Genomic DNA, 26,206 nt, shown 5'->3' with positions numbered 1-26,206 from the left:
ATGGTGACTGCAGCCATGAAATTAAAAGATGCTTACTCCTTGGAAGAAAAGTTATGAGCAACCTAGATAGCATATTCAAAAGCAGAGACATTACTTTGCCAACAAAGATCCGTCTAGTCAAGGCTATGGTTTTTCCAGTAGTCATGTATGGATGTGAGAGTTGGACTGTGAGGAAAGCTGAGCACCGAAGAATTGATGCTTTTGAACTGTGGTGTTGGAGAAGACTCTTGAGAGTCCCTTGGACTGCAAGGAGATCCAACCAGTTCATTCTAAAGGAGATCAGCCCTGGGATTTCTTTGGAAGGAATGATGCTGAAGCTGAAACTCCAGTACTTTGACCACCTCGTGGGAAGAGCTGACTCACTGGAAAAGACTCTGATGCTGGGAGGGATTGGGGGCAGGAGGAGAAGGGGACAACAGAGGATGAGATGGCTGGATGGCATCACAGACTCGATGGATACGAGTCTGAGTGAACTCCGGGATTTGGTGATGGACAGGGAGGCCTGGTGTGCTGCAATTCATGGGGTCGCAAAGAATCGGACACGACTGAGCGACTGAACTGAACTGAACTGAATGTTGAACATCTTCTATGCTTATTTTGGATCTATATGTTCTTCAGTGAAGTATCTGTTCAGGTCTTTTGCTCATTTTTTAATTGGGTTGTTAATTTTCATTTTGGAAAATACTCTTATCGGATATTTCTTTTGAAAATACTTTCAATTTGTGGCTTAGTGACTGATTATCTTGGTATTTTCTTTCATAAAACAAGTTTTTGATTTTAATGAAGCCAAATTTACCAATTATTCTTTTTTTTTTTTTTTTTTTTAGTTTTTATTTTTTAAATTTTAAAATCTTTAAATCTTACATGCATTCCCAAACATGAACCTCCCTCCCACCTCCCTCCCCATAACATCTTTCTGGGTCATCCCCATGCACCAGCCCCAAGCATGCTGCATCCTGCGTCAGACATAGACTGGCGATTCAATTCACATGATAGTATACATGTTAGAATGTCATTCTCCCAATGTTTTTGGCTGTGCTGCGTCTTCACTGCTGCACTGTTTAACTGTGGCAAGCTGGGGCTACTCTTTAGTTCTGCTGAGTGAGCTTCTCAGTGCAGAAACCTCCCCTGTTATGGAGAATGGGCTCTAGGGTGCCTGGCTTCAATCGCTGCAGCATGTGAGCTCAGCAGTTGCGGCCCCCAGGCTCTAGAGCACAGGCTCAATAGTTGCAATGCATGGGGTTAAGTTGCTCTGCAGCATGTAGGACCTTCCTGGATCAGGGACTGAACCCATGTCTCCTGCACGGGCAGGTGGATTCTTTACCACTGAGCCAACAAAGAAGCCCTCAATTATTTATTTTTTTGTGTAGTATCTTTCTGTTGCATCTAAAAAGCCATACCCAAGGTCAGTGGGTTCTCTCCTTTGTTATCTTGAAAGTGAAAGTATTCGTCACTCAGTCATGTCCAACTCTTTGCCACTCCATTGATTGTAGCACACCGGGCTCCTCTGTCCATGGAATTCTCCAGGCAAGAATACTGGAGTTGGTTGCCATTTTCTTCTCCAGAGGATCTTCCTGACCCAGGGATTGAACCTGGTCTCCTGCATTGCAGGTAGATCTGAGCCATCAGGGAAGCCCATGTTATCTTATAGGGACTTTATAGTTCTATGTTTCATGGTCCATTTTTAATTACTTCATTTTGAACAATCAGTTTTTGTGAAGGCATAAAGTCTGTATCTAGATTTATATTTTTGGATACAAATGGAAAATTCTAGTTGTTTCTGAACTGTTTGTTAAAAGGCTTTCCTTTAAATATTTTTTTTTCAGCTTTCTTGAGATATAATTGAGAACTAATGAGTATGAAAAAGGTATAAAATATAATGATTTGAGATTTGTATATATTGTGAAATGATAACCACAAAAAGGTTATTAACACATTCATCACCTCACATATTTTTTTGTGGTGAGAACCTTTAAGATTTAATCTTAGCAACTTTGAAGTGTACTATAATATTGTTAACCATAGTCACCTACTTTATATTTGACCCCCATAACTTATTCATCTTATAACTGGAAATTTGTTCCCTTTGAACAGCATCTTCCCATTTTCCCCAACCTAAGCATGTGGCAACCCCGAATCTACTCACTGTTTCCAAGAGTTAATTTTGTATAAATTCCATATACACTTGAGATCATACAGCATTTGTCTTTCTCTGCAAGACTTAATTCAGTTAGCATAATGCTCTTAAGTTTCATCCATGTTGTAGCAAATTGCAGGATTTCCTAGTTATCTCAATTACCAGATCCGCTGTCTTGGTATCAGAGTAACTGTGTTCAAGTAGCTCTTATTTTACTTAATAATAGCCCTATCATGCAAGAGTAGTGACGCTGGCAACTCAGATAGGCCAGAGAAGCCATAAAGTGCTTCCTTTGAGTGAAAAGCTGAAAGTTCTCAATTTAATAGGGAAAGAAAAAAAATTACATGCTGAGGTTGCTAAGATCTATTGTAAGAATGAATCTTCTATTGGTGAAACTGTGAAAAAGAAATTTATGCTAGTTTTGCTGTGATATCTCAAACTGCAGAAGTTACAGCCACAGTGAGTGATAATTGTTTAGTTACGATATATAAGAAATTAAATGATATTTGAGAGAGAGGGAAAGAAAGATCACATTTACATAACTTTTATTATAGTATATTGTTCTATTTTATTATTGTTAATCTTGTGTGCTACCTAATTTTTAACTTAAACGTTATCACATGTATGTATATATAGAAAAAAAACATAATATACATAGGGTTCAGTGCTATGGGCAGTTTTAGGCATCCACTGAGGATCTTGAAACATAATCCCTGGAGATAAGGGGGGACTATTATACACACACACATGCATGCACACACACACACACACACACATTTTCTTTATCCAGTCATACACTATAGGATATAAGTTGTTTCCATGTCTGAACTATTGTGAATCATGCTCCAATGAACCTGGAGGTGCCAATATCTCTTCAAATAATGATTTCATTTCCTTCAAATATATTTCCAGAGGTGGAATTGCTGGATTGTATGGTGGTTCCTTTAAATATTTTAAAACTAGTTCCTGGGTGTTTCCTTCCTGTGTAAGGCTGGTTAACAATCAAGATGGTTGATGCTAAAACCTTTTCTCGTCTCTTGAGTCAGAATGAAGTTGTTGGTTTAATTTTCCGTTTGACAGTATTTGGTGCAGTAAATGGATGGTAGATGCAATTCATCCAACCAGAAAGCAAAAAGTAGAAGCCCAGAAACAGGCAAAAAATTAATGAAACAAATTGGTGTGAAAAATGTGAAGCTTTCAGAATATGAAATGAGTATTGCTGCTCATCTAGTAGACCCTCTTAACAAGCATGCTACTTGGAGTGATAGCACAGGTTTGGATGATGTCATTACAGATCTGAAAGATACAGTCATCTCACCTATCAAAAAGAAGCATTTGTTTGAAAATTCCAGGCTTCTACAGCCTCAAAAAGATGTGCTTCTCTATGGGCCTCCAGGCTGTGGTAAAACGTTGATTGCCAAGGCCACAGCCAAAGAAGCAGGCTGTCGATTTATTAACCTTCATCCTTCAACACTGACGGATAAGTGGTATAGAGAATCTCAGAAACTGGCTGCTGCTGTTTTCTCCCTTGCCATAAAACTACAGCCTTCCACCATCTTTATAGATGAAATAGACTCCTTTCTAGGAAACCGTTCCAGTTCTGACCATGAAGCTACAGCTATGATGAAAGCTCAGTTTATGAGTCTCTGGGATGGACTGGATACTGATCATAGCTGCCAGGTCATAGTGATGGGAGCTACTAATCATTCTCAGGATCTGGATTCAGCTATAATGAGGAGAATGCCCACAAGATTCCATATCAACCAGCCTGCTCTGAAACAAAGAGAAGCAATCCTGAAACTCATCTTGAAAAATGAAAATGTGGATAGGCATGTGGACCTGCTAGAAGTTGCCCAGGAAACTGATGGGTTTACAGGCAGTGACCTAAAAGAAATGTGTCGAGATGCTGCCCTCCTCTGTGTCAGAGAATATGTTAATTCTACATCGGAAGAAAGCCATGATGAAGACGAAGTTCGACCTGTGCAACAACAGGACCTGCATCGGGCAATTGAAAAGATGAAGTCAAAGGTTGCAGCATTTCAGAATTTTTAACACACATTTGTTTAGATTAAGAGTAAAGATCATTTGTACAGTTCAACATGATCTAGTTTGGTGTGCCCTCTTATCATTAGTGGAAATAACTGAAGGAGGAATGTTCTTTTTTTTTTTTTTTTTTTTTTTTACTTTACAATACTGTATTGGTTTTGCCATACATTGACATGAATCAGCCACAGGTATACATGAGTTCCCAACCCTGAACCCCCCTCCCACCACCCTTCCCATATCATCTCTCTGGGTCTTTCAACAGTGAGAGAGTTTTATGTTCATGACACTGGTTTTATACTCTGAATTCTAAGTTACTGAGACATAGTTGTTATATAAATGGTATTCAGTTCAGTTCAGTCGCTCAGTCATGTCCGACTCTTTGCGACCCCATGAATCGCAGCACGCCAGACCTCCCTGTCCATCACCAACTCCCGGAATTCACTCAGACTCATGTCCATAGAGTCCGTGATGCCATCCAGCCATCTCATCCTCTGTCGTCCCCTTCTCCTCCTGCCCCCAATCCCTCCCAGCATCAGAGTCTTTTCCAGTGAGTCAACTCTTCGCATGAGGTGGCCAAAGAACTGGAGCTTCAGCTTTAGCATCATTCCTTCCAAGGTGTTACTACTTGTGAAAAATCATGAGGAGGAACAGTTTAATCAGCCTGACTGTGGGTGCTTGTGTTTGACCTCTTTAGCCATATGTTGCAGCCTTATAGCATCTAAGCTGGTCTTAAGGTAACAAATAATTTATTGAGTCAGTGAGAATTGGAGATGTGGTTAAGTGCTGGTTTCTAGATATGTGAGAGTATGTATGTGTGTGTGTGTGTGTATTAAATGTATATATTCACACATTTTATATTAACATTCTGTAGATAGGTTTGAATACAGAAACTATTTTTTAATCCCAACTACTGAATCAAAAAGTACCAAATAGCATATAGCAAAACTAAGATTAATGGTTGTGTCTAAAACGTACAATGATTCAGCCATTTCTAGTTGTCTCTTATTTCAGGGTTTTTTTGTTTGTTTGTTTGTTTGTTTTTTTAAGTTGAGTGTTTCTCTGGAGCTGAATAGTTGAAGTCAGTGACATCAGAAATTTAGATGTGGCTCAATTACGGTTGTCAGGATAATTAAATAAAAATGTTTGTTCAGTGATCAGCACTGAATGGTTGTCAGGCCATCAACACCTGTTTCACCTCTTGCTGCAAGCATGCTGAGTAGAGACATTTTTTTACTGGTATATGTAAAGGTGGGCTGAAAGCCTTGCAAAAGAATAACTTTGAAAAACCTCAGTGCCATTCAGCCCATGTACGTTACTTTTCCTTTCTTCGTTTAATGTAATAGTTCTGTTGTAACCGTGGGTTTTCAATATTTTAAAAATATATGTTCCTTAATTATGTCTAATATAATTTGGTCATCAAAAACGAAATGATAGTTTAAAACTGGCTGTTACTAAATGTGCTAAAAATACCCATTTTGTGATCCTGACTTTTTGCTTTCTTAGCATATTATAAATTATGCCCTACTTCGTACGGATACACACATCAAAATCCCCCTACTGTATCTGTAGTTGTTTGATGCTATGTGCACAAAAGATGACAGGTTTTGTCCAAAATGTCACTAACCAGAATTCTATTATAGGCACTTAAAACAGAAGCATGAGGAAAATGGCACGATACAATCTTGAGGTGCCTTCTGACTTTTTGTTTTTATTGTATTTCTTTGAAAACTCTGTTGTTTATTTATGAGTTATTAATTAACTTCTTTGATAATAAGTCTCTCACAAGAACCCACTGGATAGTTTGTTCATCATTTGTTCTTTGAATGGTGGGTGGGGCAGAGGTTCAAGTTTTGAAAAATTGTGAAGATGATTGAAAAATTGATGCAAAACACAAGATACCAAAAATAAAATATTTCATCTCCATTTGAATAAGTATTATACAATTATTTTATAAATATGCAATAAAGAGGTCCCTCTTAATTGAAAAAAGTAAAAAAAAAAAAAAACTAGTTCCTGGCCATTAAAAAATCAGGAGATTTTATGTAAAAACCTGATGTTTATCCTTCCTTAAAAAAATGAAAAGAACTGGGAATGCAGGGTCAACATGGCTACCTGACAGTTATAGACAGGCACTGAGTGGTTTCTACCTCCTATGGCTAGGTCATATGTTCCACTGTCTCCCATTTCCTATTGCATTATATGTATTTCAGTGTATTAACTTGTTTGTGTTACTTTCTGATCTCTATAAGCAATTGAGTTTGGGCTATGAGTTCTCTAACTTTAGTATGTGTAAGAACCACTAATGGAGATGAAAACTCTTGAGCACTTTCCCTAGAGATTCTGATTCAGGCATCTGGTTGAGCCAAATAATCTGTGCATTCCAGAAGCAGCATCACAGATGATGTATACAACAGATAATATGGGCTAGACTTCAACAGGCATTGCTTTAGGCTATTATACATAACTGAAGGGCTTCCCAGGTGGTGCTAGTGGTAAAGAACCTGTCTGCCAATGCAGGAGATGCACGTTTGATCTCTGAGTTTGGAAGACCTCCTGGAGAAAGGCACAGCAACCCACTGCAATATTCTTGCATGGAGAATCCTTTGGGCAGAGGAGCTGGCAGGCTGCAGTCCATAAGGTTGAAAAGAGCTGGACATGACTGAAGTGACTTAGCACACTTGCATGCACTTAATTGAGACAGAAGGGGAAGGAGCAGGACAGAAACGCTTGATTATGAAGAGGGGGCTTAGCTCTTGGGACGCAATAAAGGTTGGCTAGAATTAGGTGAAACCAAGGTAGATTTGAAAACATTCCAGTCTTCGACCTTTGGCCCATTATACCATCACTATAGGGCTTCCCAGGTGGTGCTAGTGGTAAAGAACCTGCCTGCCAATTCAGGAGATGCAGGTTCGATCCCTGACTCAGGAAGATTCCCTGGAGGAGGAAATGACAACCCACTTCAGTATTCTTGCCTGAAGAATCCCATGGACAGAGGAGCCTGGTGGGCTACAGTCCATGTGGTTGCAAAGAGCCAGACATGACTGGAGCAATTTAGCATTCATGCAGGCACCTGCATGGTAACAGTAAAAATCACTCCCCCTACACCATGACAGTTTTGAGGGGGCATAAGGCCAAAAAGGGACTTCCCTGGCAATCCAGTGGTTAGAATTTGGCGGTTTCACTGTCGTGGGCCCAGATCAACCCTTGGTTGGGAACTAAGATCCCATAAGCAGCATGGTGTGACCAAAAAAAAAAAAGGCAAAAAAGTGGGCAGTGGCTCAACTCTGGGAAATTCCTCACCCTACCCCGAAATAGCAAGAATATTCCCCCACTCCTTAGCCTATGAAATTTCTTAACTCTTAAGTACCTACAACTCCATGCTTTGGGGTTGCTGTCATTTTCTGAGACCATCCACGTTCTGCCTGTGGAAGGTGTCTAACTAAACTCACTTTCCTTTACTCTGGCTCATCTGGAATTCTTTTGTGTGCTAAACCAAGACTCTTGTGGGTTCCAGGATGTGATATCTCCCTCTCCAGCAATGCAATTATCATCAGACCACCTTCACGTTAAAACGTTTATTTCCAATCTTCAGACCACCACTATTTTAATAAACAGGAAGTCGCTTGCTGCCTTACCTGTGGGTTGTCTTTCAGTCAACGATGGTTAACCTGGAATTGTTACGGAGCCTTTCAAATCCGGCTCCAACAAAGGCCCTCTCCTCAGTGTCGCTGGAGCCTAGCGATCGAGACCGAGTTCAGTTCAGAAGCAGAGGAAAGCTTCCCTCTTTGAGCAAAGATAAACAAGTGTGAGCTGGGGCTCTGGAGCACAGGCTCTCCTAGAACGCCCTGGGCTTCCCGAGAGGGCGGAGAGGCGGGGTTCTCCTGCGCAGGGCACGGCTGTACTGCTCACGCTCCACATCGCAGAACAGGCGCAGCATGCTGCTGCACACGACCCGCTGCAGCAGCCATTTTGAATTGCGTGTCGTAAGCAGCGCTTCTGCCCTCGGACTGCCAAGCTGAGGTGTCGGACTCAGAGACTCAGTTCTTGTTGTTCAGTTGCTCAGTGGTGTCCGACTCTGTCCTGGGAATAGATTCTGTCCTGGAAACTAATCTGACATGTTAGGTGCCAGGCTTCTGAAAGCAGTGAAACTAGAGGGAGCATGAAAGAGAAGGTTAGACATTATTACTAGATTCCCTCATTTTCCCCCTGAGAGCCCGCTGGGCTTTGCCGGTGAGAGGATCTTTCCTTTAAAGAGTTCCACGTTGTGTATGTGGGAATTTGGCAGACATCACTGAATTTTGTTTGAGAGCAGCAATGTACCCAGCTAAAATTCTACATTTCTCAGCATCTCCTACGGCCAGAAGCGCACATGTGACCCAAATTCTGACGAGTGGGCTGTAAGCAGAAGTTACTGGATTGAAGCAGCTGGGAATATCCTGTAAGACTCAACTAGACTCAGAGTGACTGGGCTGGCAAAAGTTTTTGCCCTTTTTCTTTCTTCCTTTCCTTGCTTGAAGTACAGATTCAGTTTTGGAGATGGAGCATCCACCTTCCTAGAGGTGGCTGCACAGAAACGGAGAAGGACCTCAGGTCTGCTTGTGTTGTTGAATTGTTATTGCGGATTGCTTTACTCTGGGAAAAAATCATCCCCTGCTTGGCTCCATATTGGTCTGGCTTTCTTGTATTTTTAATAGCCCAATTCTACCTTAACTGATACAATGTAAAACCATTTTCCCTCTGTCCTCTTTTATCCTGTTTTCAAAGTGGTTCACAATCCTCACAATAAAGAGGAACTCATTTTCTATCCTGTATTCATTAGGACATCAGATTGAAATTCACCAAACAGGTTAATCATTTTATTATTTTTTTAACAGTTAATTTATTTGAGGAGGAATGAGACTTTGACTCATTTGACTTCCAGTGTCTGAAGTACCAAAACAGCAAAGAGACTTCCTCACAGTAAGTACAGAAAATAATAATGATTTACTCATATTTATATCATACTTTGTGTTTTTCAAGATACTTTCAGACTGATAAAAACATGAGCCCATGCTTTGGTGACAATATTCAGGTGAATTGTGCTGCCCAGCAGTATTTCTTATTTTTAAAAAATGTCACTAGTCAATATGTTCTGCTAGAAAAAAAGTCAAAATATTTCATAGTGTCAAGGATAGAAGGGGCAGTAAAGGTCCTCTACTGTCTAGACTGCTGACTTGCTATAAAATTTGGTTACAACCAAGTGTACTTTTGACCAAAAGGATCAAGAGTCAAGATGAACATTAGTAAAAGGTCATGGGGCTTGGAGAGGGGTGCAGGGAGCAGAATCAATTCCTTTCAAGAGAACACAGGAATTTCAGAGTGGATGAATCCAGAGAGGAAAGGAGAGGACATATATCAAGCCCATAACCAAATCCTGCCTGAAGAGCCTTGATAATGAAAATAGAAAGGGAGATTTCAGCACCAGCTGGGAAGTTTGACTTCTCTCTTCCCTGTTCAATTCTACTTAGTCTTTGAGAGGCTTTGCCTCACCTTAGAATATCAGATGGCTCAAAGCTCTGGCTGGGGTTAGCGGTCACCTGAGAAGACTCTTAACAAAGAGTGCATGACAGCTCCCATTCTGCCCATGCTGTTGGACTGACTTTTTTATGATTATTTCCTTGTTAGTTACGTAAGTGCCTAAGGATCTCAGTGTTTCAGAACATTGCAGCTAGAAGGGACTTTCTGCATTCTGTACATTAGAAGGCATTTTGTGGAAAAAAAAAAAAGTTATATCATCAAGTAACTTAACTATCATACTGTTTATACTGTTCAATTATAGGATACTGAAACAGGAACTCCCCAGGTCAGTAGGGGCCCAATATGCTACTGGATATCAGTGGAGAAATAACTCCAGAAAGAATGAAGGGATGGAGCCAAAGCAGAAACAATACCCAGTTGTGGATATGAGTAGTGATAAAAGCAAGGTCCGATGCTGTAAAGAGCAATATTGCATAGGAACCTGGAATGGCAGGTCCCTGAATCAAGGCAAATTGGAAGTGGTCAAACAGGAGATGACAAGAGTGAATGTCAACATTATAGGAATCAGCGAACTAAAATGGACTGGAATGGGTGAATTTAACTCAGATGACCATTATATCTACTACTGTGGGCAGGCATCACTCAGAAGAAATGGAGTAGCCATCATGGTCAACAAAAGAGTCCAAAATGCAGTACTTGGATGCAATCTCAAAAGCAACAGAATGATCTCTGATTATTTCCAAGACAAACCATTCAATATCACAGTAATCCAAGTCTATGCCCCAACAGTAATGCTGAAGAAGCTGAAGTTGGATGGTTCTATGAAGACCTACAAGACCTTTTAGAACTAACACCCAAAAAAGATGTCCTTTCCATTATAGGAGACTGGAATGCAAAAGTAGGAAGTCAAGAAACACCTGGAGTAACAGGCAAATTTGGCCTTGGAATACAGAATGAAGCAGGGCAAAGACTAATAGAGTTCTGCCAAGAGAACGCAATTGTCATAGCAAACACCCTCTTCCAACAACACAGGAGAATACTGTACCCATGGACATCGCCAGATGGTCAACATGGATATCAGATTGATTATATTCTTTGCAGCCAAAGATGGAGAAGCTCTATACAGTCAGCAAAAACAAGACCTGGAGCTGACTGTCGCTCAGATCATGAACTCCTTATTGCCAAATTCGTACTTAAATTGAAGAAAGTAGGGAAAACCACTAGACCATTCAGGTATGACCTAAATCAAATCCCTTATGATTATACAGTGGAAGTGAGAAATAGATTTAAGGGACTAGATCTGATAGATAGAGTACCTGAAGAACTATGGAATGAGGTTCATGATATTGTACAGGAGACAGGGATCAAGACCATCCCCATGGAAAAGAAATGCAAAAAAGCAAAATGGCTGTCTGGGGAGGCCTTACAAATAGCTGTGAAAAGAAGAGAAGCAAAAAGCAAAGGAGAAAAGGAAAGATATAACCATCTGAATGCAGAGTTTCAAAGAATAGCAAGAAGAGATAAGAAAGTCTTCCTCAATGATCAATGCAAAAAATAGAGGCAAAGAACAGAATGGGGAAGACTAGAGATCTCTTCAAGAAAATTAGAGATACCAAGGGAACATTTCATGCAAAGATGGGCTCGATAAAGGACGGAAATGGTATGGACCTAACAGAAGCAGAAGATATTAAGAAGAGGTGGCAAGAATCCACAAAAGAACTGTACAAAAGAGATCTTCACAACCCAGATAATCACAATGGTATGATCACTCATCTAGAGCCAGACATCCTGGAATGTGAAGTCAAGTGGGCCTTAGAAAGCATCACTACGAACAAAGCTAGTGGAAGTGATGGAATTCCAGTTAAGCTATTTCAAATCCTGAAAAATGATGCTGTGAAAGTGCTGCACTCAATATGCCAGCAAATTTGGAAAACTCATCAGTGGCCACAGGACTGGAAAATGTCAGTTTTCATTCTAATCCCAAAGAAAGGCAATGCCAAAGAATGCTCAAACTACCACACAATTGCACTCATCTCACACGCTAGTAAAGTAGTGCTTAAAATTCTCCAAGCCAGGCTTCACCAATATGTGAACTGTGAACTTCCAGATGTTCAAGCTGGTTCAGAAAAGGCAGAGGAACCAGAGATCAAATTGCCAACATCCGCTGGATCATGGAAAAAACAAGAGAGTTCCAGAAAAACATCTATTTCTGCTTTCTTGACTATGCCAAAGCCTTTGACTGTGTGGATCACAATAAAATGTGGAAAATTCTGAAAGAGATGGGAATACCAGACCACCTGACTTGCCTCTTGAGAAACCTATATGCAGGTCAGGAAGCAACAGCTAGAACTGGACATGGAACAACAAACTGGTTCCAAATAGGAAAAGGAGTATGTCAAGGATGAATATTATCACCCTGCTTATTTAACTTATATGCAGAGTATATCATGAGAAACACTGGGCTGGAAGAAACACAAGCTGGAGTGAAGATTGCTGGGAGAAATATCAATAACCTCAGATATGCAGATGACACCACCCTTATGGCAGAAAGTGAAGAGGAACTCAAAAGCCTCTTGATGAAAGTGAAAGAGGAAAGTGAAAAAGTTAGCTTAAAGCTCAACATTCAGAAAACAAAGATCATGGCATCTGGTCCCATCACTTCATGGGAAATAGATGGGGAAACAGTGGAAACAGTGTCAGACTTTATTTTTTTGGGCTCCAAAATCACTGAAGATGGTGACTGCAGCCATGAAATTAAGAGACGCTTACTCCTTGGAAGAAAAGTTATGACCAACCTAGATAGCATATTCAAAAGCAGAGACATTACTTTGCCAACCAAGGCCCGTCTAGTGAAGGCTATGGTTTTCCAGTGGTCATGTATGGATGTGAGAGTTGGATTGGAAGAAAGGTGAGCCCCGAAGAATTGATTGTTTTGAACTGTGGTGTTGGAGAAGACTCCTGAGGGTCCCTTGGACTGCAAGGAAATCCAACCAGTCCATTCTAAAGTAGATCGTCCCTGGGATTTCTTTGGAAGGAATGATGCTAAAGCTGAGACTCCCATACTTTGGCCACCTCATGCAAAGAGTTGACTCATTGGAAAAGACTCTGATGCTGGGAGGGATTGGGGGCAGGAGGAGAAGGGAACGACAGAGGATGAGATGGCTGGACGGCATCACCAACTCGATGGACGTGAGTCTGTGTGAACTCTGGGAGTTGGTGATAGACAGGGAGGCCTGGCGTGCTGCGATTTGTGGTGTCACAAAGAGTCGGATTCGACTGGGTGACTGAACTGAACTGAACTGAACTGAACTATCATAGCCAGGTAAACTTCTTAGCATAGGACTTTTTGTAGCTTTCAATATGTTTATATGCATTATGAATTTCCAAGAGGGGAGATATAGCATATAGGAATTCTCAGAATTGCTTGATCATAGCTCTTATTTATTATTATCATTTACAAATTATTTCATAGGACCGGTATATCATAGAGCACACTTTGGAAATACTGATCTGATAGAATTCATTTAGTATACTCTGTGGTCTGTGTCAAATCATTTTGACTTTGTATGAAATAATGTGAAAACTAGCTTTAACCACCAGAACATGGATTTCTCTTAGAGTGCATACAGATTTTGGGGGCATAGAAAGAAAGACCCTCACGAATACTGGTGTTTTAGCAGGATCTTAAACAACTAAATAAAAATGGTTAATATGTTAGGCATGACAAAGCAAGGGGGATCTGTTTTTCTCTTGAGACGTATAGAGACTCTGGTGAGAAAGGGAGCAGTGAAACATATGAGGAAAGAAACCAGACGAGGTGAAGAGCCACCAAAATTTCATAGAAGTAGCTACTAAAGGGTGGTAGGCTGCCTAGTATGTACTTTGAAATTATTCCTGCTGCTATAATTTATACCTCCTCTGTCATTCTCAAATCTTTAGGCAATTTTTCAATATCCACAAGTGTTGTGCTAAGGAATTTTTGGTGGAAATCAGTAAAAGGTCTAGATTTCATGTCTGAATCAAAGCAGTGAGGAATGGCAATAGTATGTGTGAAGGCAGAAATTAAGCATCGAGAAGACTATGAGAATACAATAACTCTGGGAATTTGCTGGTCTCTCTGGAGCAAAAAATTGGAGGTTTGGGTAAATCTTATCTGGAACTCAGTGGGAAGAAGGATCTTAGTTGGCATCTAAACATATATACACACACGTTACCATCACCCAGGCTAGCGGTAATGGTGACCATGGATAAGATGCATTGCTGCCAAGAATAATAAAATAATAAGAGAAATAATCTGTAATAGTGACTGACTAGCTGGTCACCAAAACCATCTCTTGTTTGTCCTGCATGCCACCTCAACTACATGTTCTAGCTTGTCTTGGAGTTGAGCATGACCTCAGACTATGACTGAGTTCTCATCAATGATATATAAGCTGAAAGGTATGTGCCACGTCTAGACTGTGCCCTTAGAAATCTTTACTATGAAATTCTACATGCTCTTTCCTCTTTGACTAATTTGATATAACCAAGTACTGTGACACTGAAAACTGAATGTGAAAGATGGAAAAATCACAAAGAAGAAAAAGCCAGGACCTTCCAATCACCCGTTAGAGGAACACTGCACACATATCATGACAGCCGTGTGAACTTGACTTGAGCAAGTGTACTGGTTATTGGTTGAGTACCTCTCACCTCTAAATTCACGTATATATTACTCTATGAAAATGGATTTGGGCGCCTTATCTATTTTTCCATTGTTGTCTACCATTAAGGCTTTGCAAGCAGATGATGGAGAGATACTGAATGAGGAAAGGGCTGTGTTTTCCGGTTCCAGTGTGTGCTCACTCAGCAGTCTTCTGTGCATTTGCAGCTTCCTACTGATGCACAATGGTCAGCAGCACCAGTAACCGCCAGCAGCGCCCCCTGTGGTTTTAGAGTAGATTGCCTCTGGGGAGACATCTTGAAAATAGCTTTTTCTGGCACCCTCAAGAGCAGATTTCTGCACAGTTTTGATAACACTGTACCATAGTGACTTCTCTGCCATTCAGTGAGGTGTGACCATGCCATCTCCAGTGAGGTCAAGATCTCAGTCCTAGGAGAAGGAGCCTCTTCTTTGGGTGCTATACCTCAGTGCTAAAATCACTGGCTGCTCCTCCTATATTCTACTTCTATATTCTTTAGTGTTCTTTTTACTTCCTACTAGACAATCACGTGTTACTCAAATTATCTGTTACAGTTAATAATTCTTTATGTTAAGCTTTCCACCTTCACATCGCTGTGTGTTTTTTCTCTCTTGATTAGAAGTAGACTGTTACAGTAAGAAACAAACTAAGATTTGAGCCATTAGGTTCTTTTGGGTTTAGTTATTATTACAGTTTCTAGTGTTTCCTTAACTAGTACATTAAAAATTTAACAAAAATGATCTTTAAAAGCATTTATTCTAAAACAAGTTAGAGCCATTTGTTTAAAATCATTTTGTGAACAAGGCAAGTTTCTTTGTAAAAAATTCATACTACATATGCATTTAAATGATACACTGTGCTTTTAAAGAATTCCATTTTTTAAGGGAAAAAGGATTGTTAACACATTTATTCAGAGCTAGAGCACTCAATATCACTTCTTTTAGTAGTCTCTCATCTTTTTGAATAACTCCAGAAATACTTTTACTTAATGCCTTCAGAGTTTTAGACTATGAAAGAAAGAGTTATATTTTGGGGAGTACATTTGATACTGAGATTAATTCATTTTGATAAGTATAGAATTTTAGATTTATTCACAAAAAATTTGTGAATTCTTTGGACAGATATATAATATTTAGAGGCAGATGTTTGCTTTATTTTCCTCATTCTTGTGAAAATATGATTGCATATTTTTGCCCTCAGAGGAAGAATATTTCACATTTTATTTCCTCTGCAAATAAAATAACGATGATTCTGTAGTGACTGATTATAGTAATAAATGTACCTACTTGATTATAGTGTATAAATTTATCTACTTAAATTTTCTCACTCTAAGACTAGTAAAATTTCTCTTTATCACAACAGTTTTCACAGATCTGTCAAATATTTTGTGTTAACAAAAGATTAAAGCTTCTTGATATTAAACCCAGAATATATTTCAAAAATTTAAGTCTGTATGAGTATCTTTCTAAGCCAAAAAATCATATAAATTAACTCAAATGGCTCTAAGTATAATTTTTTTCTTAAACTATGTAAGCAATTTTTCTACTATGAAGTATGGATATTGATATTTAGGTTCCAGTAATGCATAGATGTATTATATATTTAAATTCACTTTTACCAAAAACAGTAATTAAATTTAGGAAATTGATTATATGACTTACATTTATACTCTTATATCGATCAATATTATTCTAACATTTCCATAACTGATTTATCTAACTTCATAATAGAAACAGAAGTTTCTAATTTTAATAAGAATATTTCAGAGTTTATAAACAAGGACAATGGATCAATTAAAAAACTAATGATTATAGTTGATTAGGCTTTTATTTAGTATATAAGTTGCATACTACTTAATTATTAAATGGTACAGAAATCTAGATTTACTAGATTTATTAGAATGGGTATTAACTAAGATTTCTTTTTTAAAATATAAATTTATTTATTTTAATTGGAGGTTAATTACTTTACAATATTGTATTGGTTTTGCCACACATCAACATGAATCCGCCACTGGTATACACGTGTTCCCTATCCTGAACCCCCCTCCCTCCTGAATATGATCTATTATTTATCAGCCCATTTGCCCAAAGCAGTAGCCATATTATTTTGATGTCTTACTCCATATTCAAAATTTAAGTTTACAGCCTCAATATATGCACTTACTAAAATTATATATAGTAGAAATATGCCAGTTATTGTTTAATGTCCCAAACTATGGCATGTTCTTAGATTCATGTTCATGTTCAAGTATAGTGGACATATATTTGTATTCTAAGCAGTATTTTTTTTTACAGTTTTTTGATACTGGCATACTTCTTATCAGACATGATTAAATTGTGTTTATTTCCCTTTTTTAACTTCAAATGTTACTGATGACATCATAACTCATGCTGGAAGTGGGAAGTTTCAGCTCATCTTGCTTCTTTCTTGTGCTTGCATTGTTAGTGTCATACAAAATCTGCCGTTTCTTTCTATGCCACTTAATCGTGAGAGTAGTTTAATATAATCCAGGAATTCAGACACGTATTTGGGTGCATATAAAATGGTATAAGTCGCATCCACATGAAGGAATGAAGAAGCTGCTGGGTGTTATGAAATTCTCCTCCAGGGTACCTAGCATACTGAACTGAAACACAACCATCTGAAATAGTTTAGTGAGGACCCTCCCTCCCAATTTCCCCTCCCACCTGCTCTTCTCTCCTTCCCTCTTCTCATTTCTTTATTAAAGTACCTAATTTTTAAAGGATTTAATTTGATAGAAACTTAGAATAGATGATGAGTATTCAGTCCAGTTCAGTCACTCGGTCATATCTGACTCTTTGCAACCCCATGGACTGCAGCACGCCAGGCCTCCCTGTCCATCACCAATTCCTGAAGTTTACTCAAACTCATGCCCATTGAGTCTATGATGGCATCCAACCATCTCATCCTCTGTCGTCCCCTTCTCTTCCTGCCTTCAATCTTTCCCAGCGTCAGAGTTTTTTCAAATTAGTCAGCTCTTCACATCAGGTGGCCAAAGTATTGGAGTTTCAACTTCAACAGTCCTTCCAATGAACACCCAGGACTGATCTCCATTAGGATGTACTGATTGGATCTCCTTGCAGTCCAAGGAACTCTCAAGAGTCTTCACCAACACCACAGTTCAAAAGCAGCAGTTCTTTGGTGGTCAGTATTCTTTACAGTCCAACCCTCACATCCATACATGACTACTAGAAAAACCAAAGCTTTGACTAGACAGACCTTTGTTGGCAAAATAATGTCCCTCCTTTTTAATATGCTGTCTTGGTTGGTCATAGCTTTTCTTCCAAGGAGTAAGTGTCTTTTAATTTCATGGCTGCAGTCACCATCTGCATTGATTTTGGAGCCCCCCAAAATAGTCTGTCACTGTTTCCATGGTTGGCCCATCTATTTGCCATGAAGTGATGGGACCAGATGCCATGATCTTCATTTTCTGAATGTTGAGCTTTAAGCCAACTTTTTCACTCTCCTCTTTCACTTTCATCAAGAGGCTCTTTAGTTCTTCTTCACTTTCTGCCATAAGGGTGGTGTCATCTGCATATCTGAGGTTATTGATTTCTCCTGGCAATCTTGATTTCACGTGTGCCTCATCCAACCCAGCATTTCTCATGATGTACTCTACATATAAGTTAAATAAGCAGGGTGACAATATACAGCCATGATGTACTCCTTTTCCTATTTGGGACCAGTCTGTTTTTCCATGTCCAGTTCTAACTGTTGCTTCCTGACCTGCATACAGATGTCTCAAGAGGCATGTCAATGGTCTGGTATTCACATCACTTTAAGAACTTCCCACAGTTTGTGGTGATCCACACTGTCAAAGGCTTTCGCACAGTTAATAAATCAGAAGTAGATGTTGAAATGGAACTCTCTTGCTTTTTCAGTGAGCCAATGGATGTTGGCAATTTGATCTCTGGTTCCTCTGCCTTTTCTAAGTCCAGCTTGAATATCTGGAAGTTCATGGTTCATGTACTGTTGAAGCCTGGCTTGGAGAATTTTGAGCATTACTTTACTAGTGTGTGAGATGAGTGCAATTGTGCAGTAGTTTGAACATTCTTTGGCATTGCCTTTCTTTGGGATTGGAATGAAAACTAACCTTTTCAGTCCTGTGGCCACTGCTGAGTTTTCCAAATTTGCTGACATATTGAGTGCAGCACTTTCACAGCATCATTTTCCAGGGTTTGAAATAGCTCAACTGGATTTCTATCACCTCCACTAGCTTTGTTTGTAGTGATGCTCTCTAAGGCCCACTTGACTTCACATTCCAGGATGTCTGGCTCTAGGGGAGTGATCATGCCATCATGATTATCTGGGTCATGAAGATCTTTCTTCTTATAGTTCTTCTGTGTATTCTTGCCACTTCTCCTAATATCTTCTGCTTCTGTTAGGTCCATACTGTTTCTGTCCTTTATTGAGCCCATCTTTGCATGGAATGTTCCCTTGGTATCTCTAATTTTCTTAAGGAGATCTCTAGTACTTCCTATTCTATTGTTTTCCTCTATTTCTTTGCGCTGATCTCTGTGGAAGGCTTTCTATCTCTCCTTGCTATTCTTTGGAACTCTGCATTCAAATGGGTATATCTTTCCTTTTTCCTTTGCCTTTCACTTCTCTTCTTTTCACAGCTATTTTTAAGACCTTCTCAGACAGCCATTTTGCTTTTTTACACTTCTTTTTCTTGGGGATGGTCTTGATCATTGCCTCCTTTACAATGTCACAAACATCTGTCCATAGTTCATCAGGCACTCTATCAGATTTAATCCCTTAATCTATTTCTCACTTCCACTGTATAATTGTAAGGGATTTGATTTAGATCATACGTGAATAGTCTAGTGGTTTTCCCTGCTTTCTTCAATTTCAGTCTGAATTTGGCAATAAGGAGTTGATTATCTGAACCACAGTCAGCTCCTGGTCTTGTTTTTGTTGACTGTATAGAGCTTCTCCATCTTTGGCTGCAAAGAATATAATCAGTCTGATTTCTGTATTGACCATCTGTTGACTTCCATGGGTAAAGTCTTCTCTTGTGTTGTTGGAAGAGGGTGTTTGCCTTGACCCATGCGTTCTCTTGACAAAACTCTGTTAGCCGTTGCCCTGTTTCATTCTGCACTCCAAGGCCAGATTTGCCTGTTACTTCAGGTATTCTTTCACTTCCTCCTTTTGCATTCTGGTCCCCTATAATGAAAAGGACATCTTTTTCAGGTGTTAGTTCTAGAAGGTCTTGTAGGTCTTCATAGAACTGTTCAACTTCAGCTTCTTCAGCATTACTGGTCAGGGATACACTTGGATTACCATGATATTGAATGGTTTATCTTAGAAATGAACAGAGATCATTCTGTTGTTTTTGAGATTGCATCCAACTACTGCATTTTGGACTCTTCTGTTGACTATGATGGCTACTCCATTTCTTTTAAGGGGTTCTTGCCCACAGTAGTAGATATAATGGTCATCTGAGTTAAATTCACCCTTTCCTGTCTATTTTAGTTAACTGATTCCTAGAATGTCGATGTTCACCCTTGCCATCTCTTGTTTGACCACTTCCAATTTGCCTTGATTCATGGACCTAACATTCCAGGTTCCTATGCAACATTGCTCTTACAGCATCAGAGTATTAAGACATCATTTTTTCCCAAAGTGTTTTAAGATATGCAAAACATAAAAATTATTATCTTAAACATTTTAAGAGTATGTTTTAGTGGCATTCAGTACATTCATGTTGTGTGCAGCCATCACTACCATCTGTCTCCAGAATCTTTTTCATCTTGCAAAGGTGTGTGCCAGTCTAACTGTCTATTCTCACTACCTTCAGGCCCTGGTCACCACCCGTTTACTTTGTGTATCTGTGAATTTGACTACTCTAGATATACCTTCTGTAAGTGAAATCATACAGTATTTATTTTGTTTCACTTAGTATAATGTTCTCAAGGTTCATCCATGTTGTAGCATATGTCAAAATTCTCTTCCTCTTTAAGGCCAAAGAATATTCTATTGCATCTATGTATTACTTTTTGTTTATCTGTCATCCATCTGTGCACACTTGGGTTGCTTCTGCCTTTTGAGTGTTGTGAATAATGTTGCTATGAAAATGATCATATAAATATTTCTTTGAGTTCCTTTTTAGTTCTTTGGAGCATATACTCAGAAGTAGAATTGCTGGATGATACAGTAATTATATTTTTAACATTTTTATGAACTAAAACATCACATTTCAACTAGAAAGTTAATGTAGGGTTCATCTGGGTCAGTAAATGTTTGCTAATTCCTTTAGGAAACATTTAAAAGATTCGAAGCAAATGACTATCTAATTGTTAAACTTAGAGGTGAAAGGCATTTTCTATACCTTCTCCAGAATAGGACATTATCAACTTCACATTCTAATGTTACATCTCTTTGAAGAACTCTTCTCACTGCTCTATAGTGTTAATTCACTAAGGTATAAACATATGAAAGAATTGAAGTTTTCTGCTTATTTCTTTGTCAATAACACCTTGCCAACCATTCTTTAACAGTTCAATCTGGGGCATTTAAACTTTGACCATTCACCTTGAGATTCATTCTCAACCAAGACCATGGAACCAATGGTACTACTGGTTAGGTGTGCATCAAGTAATACCTGCTTAGTAGTTGGCTCAATATCAAGTTAGCCATTTTATTCCTATTAAATGTTTATGAGACTAGCATAGTGGGTTTCAGTTTTTGATTATTCAAACTCATGAATAGAATAGGCTTGCTCAGCAAAAAACTTACTAATTTTAAGGAAGTATAGAGTCCAAAATCATGCATAAAGCAGCAACATGCAAGTTGCAGACTCTCAGTTGCAGCTTCATTGTCCCAGTTACTATGTGGGATGTGTTTTAGTTATTAGGGTTGACAACTGGCAGATATTTGGTTTGCATCAACACAGGACAACTTCAAGGTCTAGGATCTTTTCAACATAAATACTTTGTAAGTACTCTAGCATCTGAAGGAATGTGGGTTTAGCTTTCATTCATTAGTTTAGCTGTGGTCCATATTTTACCAGGCTACACAATGAACAGTCCTGACAGCCACGTTCAGTATGCTCAGGGACATGTTTCCAATGGACATTGAAATATCCATTGGAATTACTGGATATAACTGCAGCTGGTTTTGAAAAAAAGTTTAAGGGTAAAGCTTTACTTAAGCGTGCCTATGTCTGGAAAAGAGTCTAGTCCAATGGTTAACCCATTCTTTACTGGGTATTATACCAAGGAGATGGACTTGTGACTTTTTCTTTGACAAAACTTCTTTCATGTTTAGTAATTCCAGTCGCTTTACTCTGATTGATGTTCATGCCTTTCCAACCTGAATTAAATTCCTAGAAAAATGGAACTATGTTTTCACCAATTTTCCCAAACCCTGCATTCTGGTCTCTGAACTTCAGACTTGCACTAAGGGGTTTATGTCTTAACTGTATGGATGTGAGAGTTGGACCTTAAAGAAAGCTGAGAGCCAAGAATAGATGCTTTTGAACTGTGGTTTTGGAGAAGACTCTTGAGAGTCCCTTGGACTGCAAGAAGATTCAACCAGTCCATCCTAAAGGAGACCAGTCCTGGGTGTTCATTGGAAGGACTGATGTTGAAGCTGAAACTCCAATACTTTGGCCACCTGATGCAAAGAGTTGACTCATTCGAAAAGACTCTGATGCTGGAAAAGATTGAGGGAAGGAGGAGAAGGGGACAACAGAGGATGAGATGATTGGATGACATCACCGATTCAATGTACATGGGTTTGGGTAAACTTCGGAAGTTGGTGATGGACAGGGAGGCCTGGCGTGCTGCAGTTCATGGGGTTGCAAAGAGTCGTACACAACTGAGTGATTGAACTGAACTGTACCTACCTTACTACCTTCCCTCACTAAATCCATGCTTGTTCCAGGAGATCCTTGGTCAAAATTTCCTTTCTAGATGTAATTTCCCTGACACTCACCATACATTTGTTTTGAGGGGAGTCTTCGCTTCTCTGTCACACATGAATGATGCCCTTCCCATAGTTATTATTCTTTTCTTCCTTGCTGGTAAAACCCAATTTTATTTGTGTATATACTTTTCTTTCTGTGTCTCAAAGTTACAACATGAATAATTTTATGACTCTTAATGATGGTTTTCTGGCCAATGAGAGTGAAACTGGGAAATGTTTTTCTACTGACATCTAAACCAAGGATAAGCTAATAGGTATGATATCATTTAACTGTCACACATTAATACAGGTTAGATTCCTGGAATAATGTCAGGTGATGGGCTTATCTTTTCAATTATTGAGCCCTATGCATTTCAAGTTCTTTTTCAGAGCAGGGACCATATTTTATACCAAATTCCTAGCACACATAATTGAATGGGGCACTCAGTAAGTATTAACTGTATGAAAGAATATACTTTAAATGTTTCTAAAAACATCAGGCTGTTTTGCAGTTGAGTTCTTGAGCAATATGCAAAAAAATAAAATGAAATATTTACTCATTAAATAAAACTGGTCTGCATTAAGGAAATTATAGTAAATTAGTATCACCACTATGGAAAAGAGTATAGAGGTTTCTCAAAAAATTTAAAAAAATAGAACTACCATATGATCCAGAAATCCATTTTTGGATATTTATCCAAAGAAAATGAAAACACTAACTCAACACCTCTATGTTCACCTCAGTATTATTTGCAATAGCCAAGATATGGAAACAGCCTAAGGGTCCACTGATGGATGAGTAGATGAAGAGATTGTGGTATATATATTAAATGGAATATTATTTAACCAGAAAAAAGATGAAATCTTGCTATTTGCAATGGTATTAATGGACCGCTAGGGTATTATGCTAAGGGAAATAAATCAAACACAGAAAGATAGATACCATATTATCTTATATGTAGGATGCAGGGACCAGTCCAACAATGAACCTACCTGAGGAAGCAGTGCCACAAAATAATAAGGAAAAAGAAGACTCAGAAATAAAGTGGGGATCAAGCAGCTGATACCATTCTCAGGCAAAAGCCCAGATCTGAATCCTTGCATGCTTTTATTGTTAACATCTACTTCCTTGCACATGCTCTGGAGATATCTGTTCTTTACAATCTCGGATCTGGGATAAAGATATACAATGCACAGTCCTCAGTGTCAAACTTTCAGGCCTTTCATGACTTTGTTTAGTGCTTTGGCTAGTGACACCTTTTCTCAGCAATTCCCTCAAGGCTCTGGTTATAGGAACAGTCACTAATGGTTTTCCATCAGTCACATCAGTACTTCAATATCTTTTTTTTAAGATGTTTTTCCACCATGTGTTTTATACTGCTCCCAGCCCTTAGCCTGGGGGTGATGAGAAAGTCATTCTTACTTTTCAAAGAAGCCCTGTTAATTATAGTACAGGCCTGTGCATAGCATATTCCCTACAGTAGGATCTTAAATAAAAACAAACAAACAAAAACTCAAGCTTATAGATACAGAGAACAGATTAGTGGTTGCCAGAGATAGGGGGTTAGCACTGGGAAAAATGGGCAGAAGGGATAAAAAGAAAAAAACAGACTGACCTCTTTAAATAATTTTCTGCTGCCTGAGAGAAATTTTAGGTTAGCAAATAATATTTGGATTACTATTTTAGTGTATATTGTCAAAAATTGTACTTCTCTTTATTCTTCCTCCAATTTTCATGTTCCCTAATCAAATTTTGTCAAGGTTCAGTTCAGTTCAATTCAGTTGCTCAGTCATGTCTGACTCTTCGACCCCATGGACTGAAGCAAACCAGGCTTCCCTCTCAGTCACCAACTCCTGGAACTTGCTCAAACTCATGTCCATCAAGTCGGCGATGACATCTAACCATCTCATCCTCTGTCATCCCCTTTTCCTCCCACCTTCAAGCTTTTCCACCATCAGGGTCTTTTCCAAGAAGTGAGTTCTTTCTATCAGGTGTATTGGACAAAGTATTGGAATTTCAGCTTCACCATCAGTCCTTCCAAAGAATATTCAGGACTGATTTCCTTTAGGATGGACTGGTTGGATCTCCTTGCAGTCCAAGGGACTCTCAAAAGTCTTCTCCAACACCACAGTTCAAAAGCAGCAATTCTGCGGTGCTCAGTTTTCTTCAGAGTCCAACTCTCACATCCATACATGGCTACTGGAAAAGCCATAGCTTTGACTAGACAGACCTTTGTTGGCAAAATGATGTCTCTGCTTTTTAGTATGCTGTCTATGTTGGTCATAGCTTTTCTTCCAAGAGCAAGTGTCTTTTAATTTCATGGCTACAGTCACCATCTGCAGTGATTTTGGAGACCCCCACAAAAGTCTGTCACTGTTTATATTCTTTCCCCATCTACTTGCCATGAAGTGATGGGAACAGATGCCATGATCTTAGCTTTCTGCATTTTGTATTTTAAGCCAACTTTTTCACTCTCTTCTTTCACTTTCATCAAGAAGCTCTTTAGTTCTTCTTCAATTTCTGCCATAAGGGTGGTGTCATCTGCATATCTGAAGTTATTATTTCTCCTGGAAATCTTGATTCCAGCTTGTGCTTCATCTAGCCTGGCATTTTGCATGATGTACTCTGCCATGGAAATTAAATAAGCAGGCTGACAGTGTATAGCCTTGACATACTCCTTTCCTGATTTGGAACCAGTCTGTTGTTCTATGTCCTGTTCTAACTGCTGCTTCATGACTTGCATAGAGATGTCTCAAGAGGCATGTCCGGTAGTCTGGTATTCCCATCATTTTAAGAATTTTCCACAGTTTGTGGTGATCCACACAGTCAAAGGCTTTTGCACAGTCAATAAAGCAGAAGTAGATGTTGAAATGGAACTCTCTTGCTTTTTCAATGATCCAACAGATGTTAGCAATTTGATCTCTGGTTCCTCTGCCTTTTCTAAATCCAGCTTGAACATCTGGAATTTCATGGTTCATGTACTATTGAAGCCTGGCTTGGAGAATTTTGAGCATTACTTTACTAGCGTGTGAGATGAATGCAATTGTGCAGCACTTTGAACATTCTTCAGCATTGCCTTTCTTTGGGACTGGAATGAAAACTGACCTGTGGCCACTGCTGAGTTTTCCAAATTGCTGGCATATTGAGTGCAGCACATTAACAGCATCATCTCTTAGGATTTTAAATAGCTCAACCTGAATTCCATCACCTCCACTAGCTTTGTTCACAATGATGCTTTTTAAGGCCCACTTGACTTCACATTCCAGGATGTCTGGCCCTAGATGAGTGATCACACCATCATGGTTATTTGGTCATGAAGATCTTTTTTCTATAGTTCTTCTGTTATTCTTGCCACCTCTTCTTCATATCTTCTGCTTCTGTTAGGTCCATACCATTCCCATCATTTATGTACCACCTTTGCATGAAATGTTCCCTTCATATGTCTAATTCTTTTGAACAGATATCTAGTGTTTCTTATTCTACTGTTTTCCTCTGTTTCTTTGCATTGATCACTGAGGAAGGCTTTCTTATCTCTCCTTGCTATTCTTTGGAACTCTGCATTCAAATGAACATATCCTTTCCTTTTCTCCTTTGCCTTTTGCTTCTCTTCCAGTCACAGCTATTTTTAAGGACTTCTCAGACAACCATTTTGCCTTTTTACACTTCTTTTTCTTGGGGATGGTCTTGATCACTGCCAAGGTTAGGGAGGAGAAATATTAAAATTTGTTTACCAGATATTTTCTAAATTTTAAGTATAATTATATAAATACAAAAAGTTATATAAATACTACTTGCCACTCATTTTATAGCCTTGGAATTTGATAAACCAAGCACAAATATTCTTCAATATTGTTTACTTCTCATTATTCTCTTCTTGTTGTTGCTGTTTAG

At 38.9% G+C, this 26,206-nt stretch overlaps 1 pseudogene; it reads left to right on the top strand.

Annotated features, from left to right (window-relative positions):
• The first annotated feature begins 3,105 nt into the window (after window positions 1-3,105).
• On the top strand, window positions 3,106-4,209 carry LOC101113188 (outer mitochondrial transmembrane helix translocase-like; annotated as a pseudogene).
• Window positions 4,210-26,206: the final 21,997 nt, after the last annotated feature.

The sequence above is a fragment of the Ovis aries genome, chromosome 1 (assembly GCF_016772045.2).
Source record: "Ovis aries strain OAR_USU_Benz2616 breed Rambouillet chromosome 1, ARS-UI_Ramb_v3.0, whole genome shotgun sequence".
NCBI classification, from domain to species: domain Eukaryota; kingdom Metazoa; phylum Chordata; class Mammalia; order Artiodactyla; family Bovidae; genus Ovis; species Ovis aries.
The sequence above is the reverse complement of the archived record's forward strand: the minus strand, read 5'-3'. Positions and strand labels throughout refer to the sequence as shown.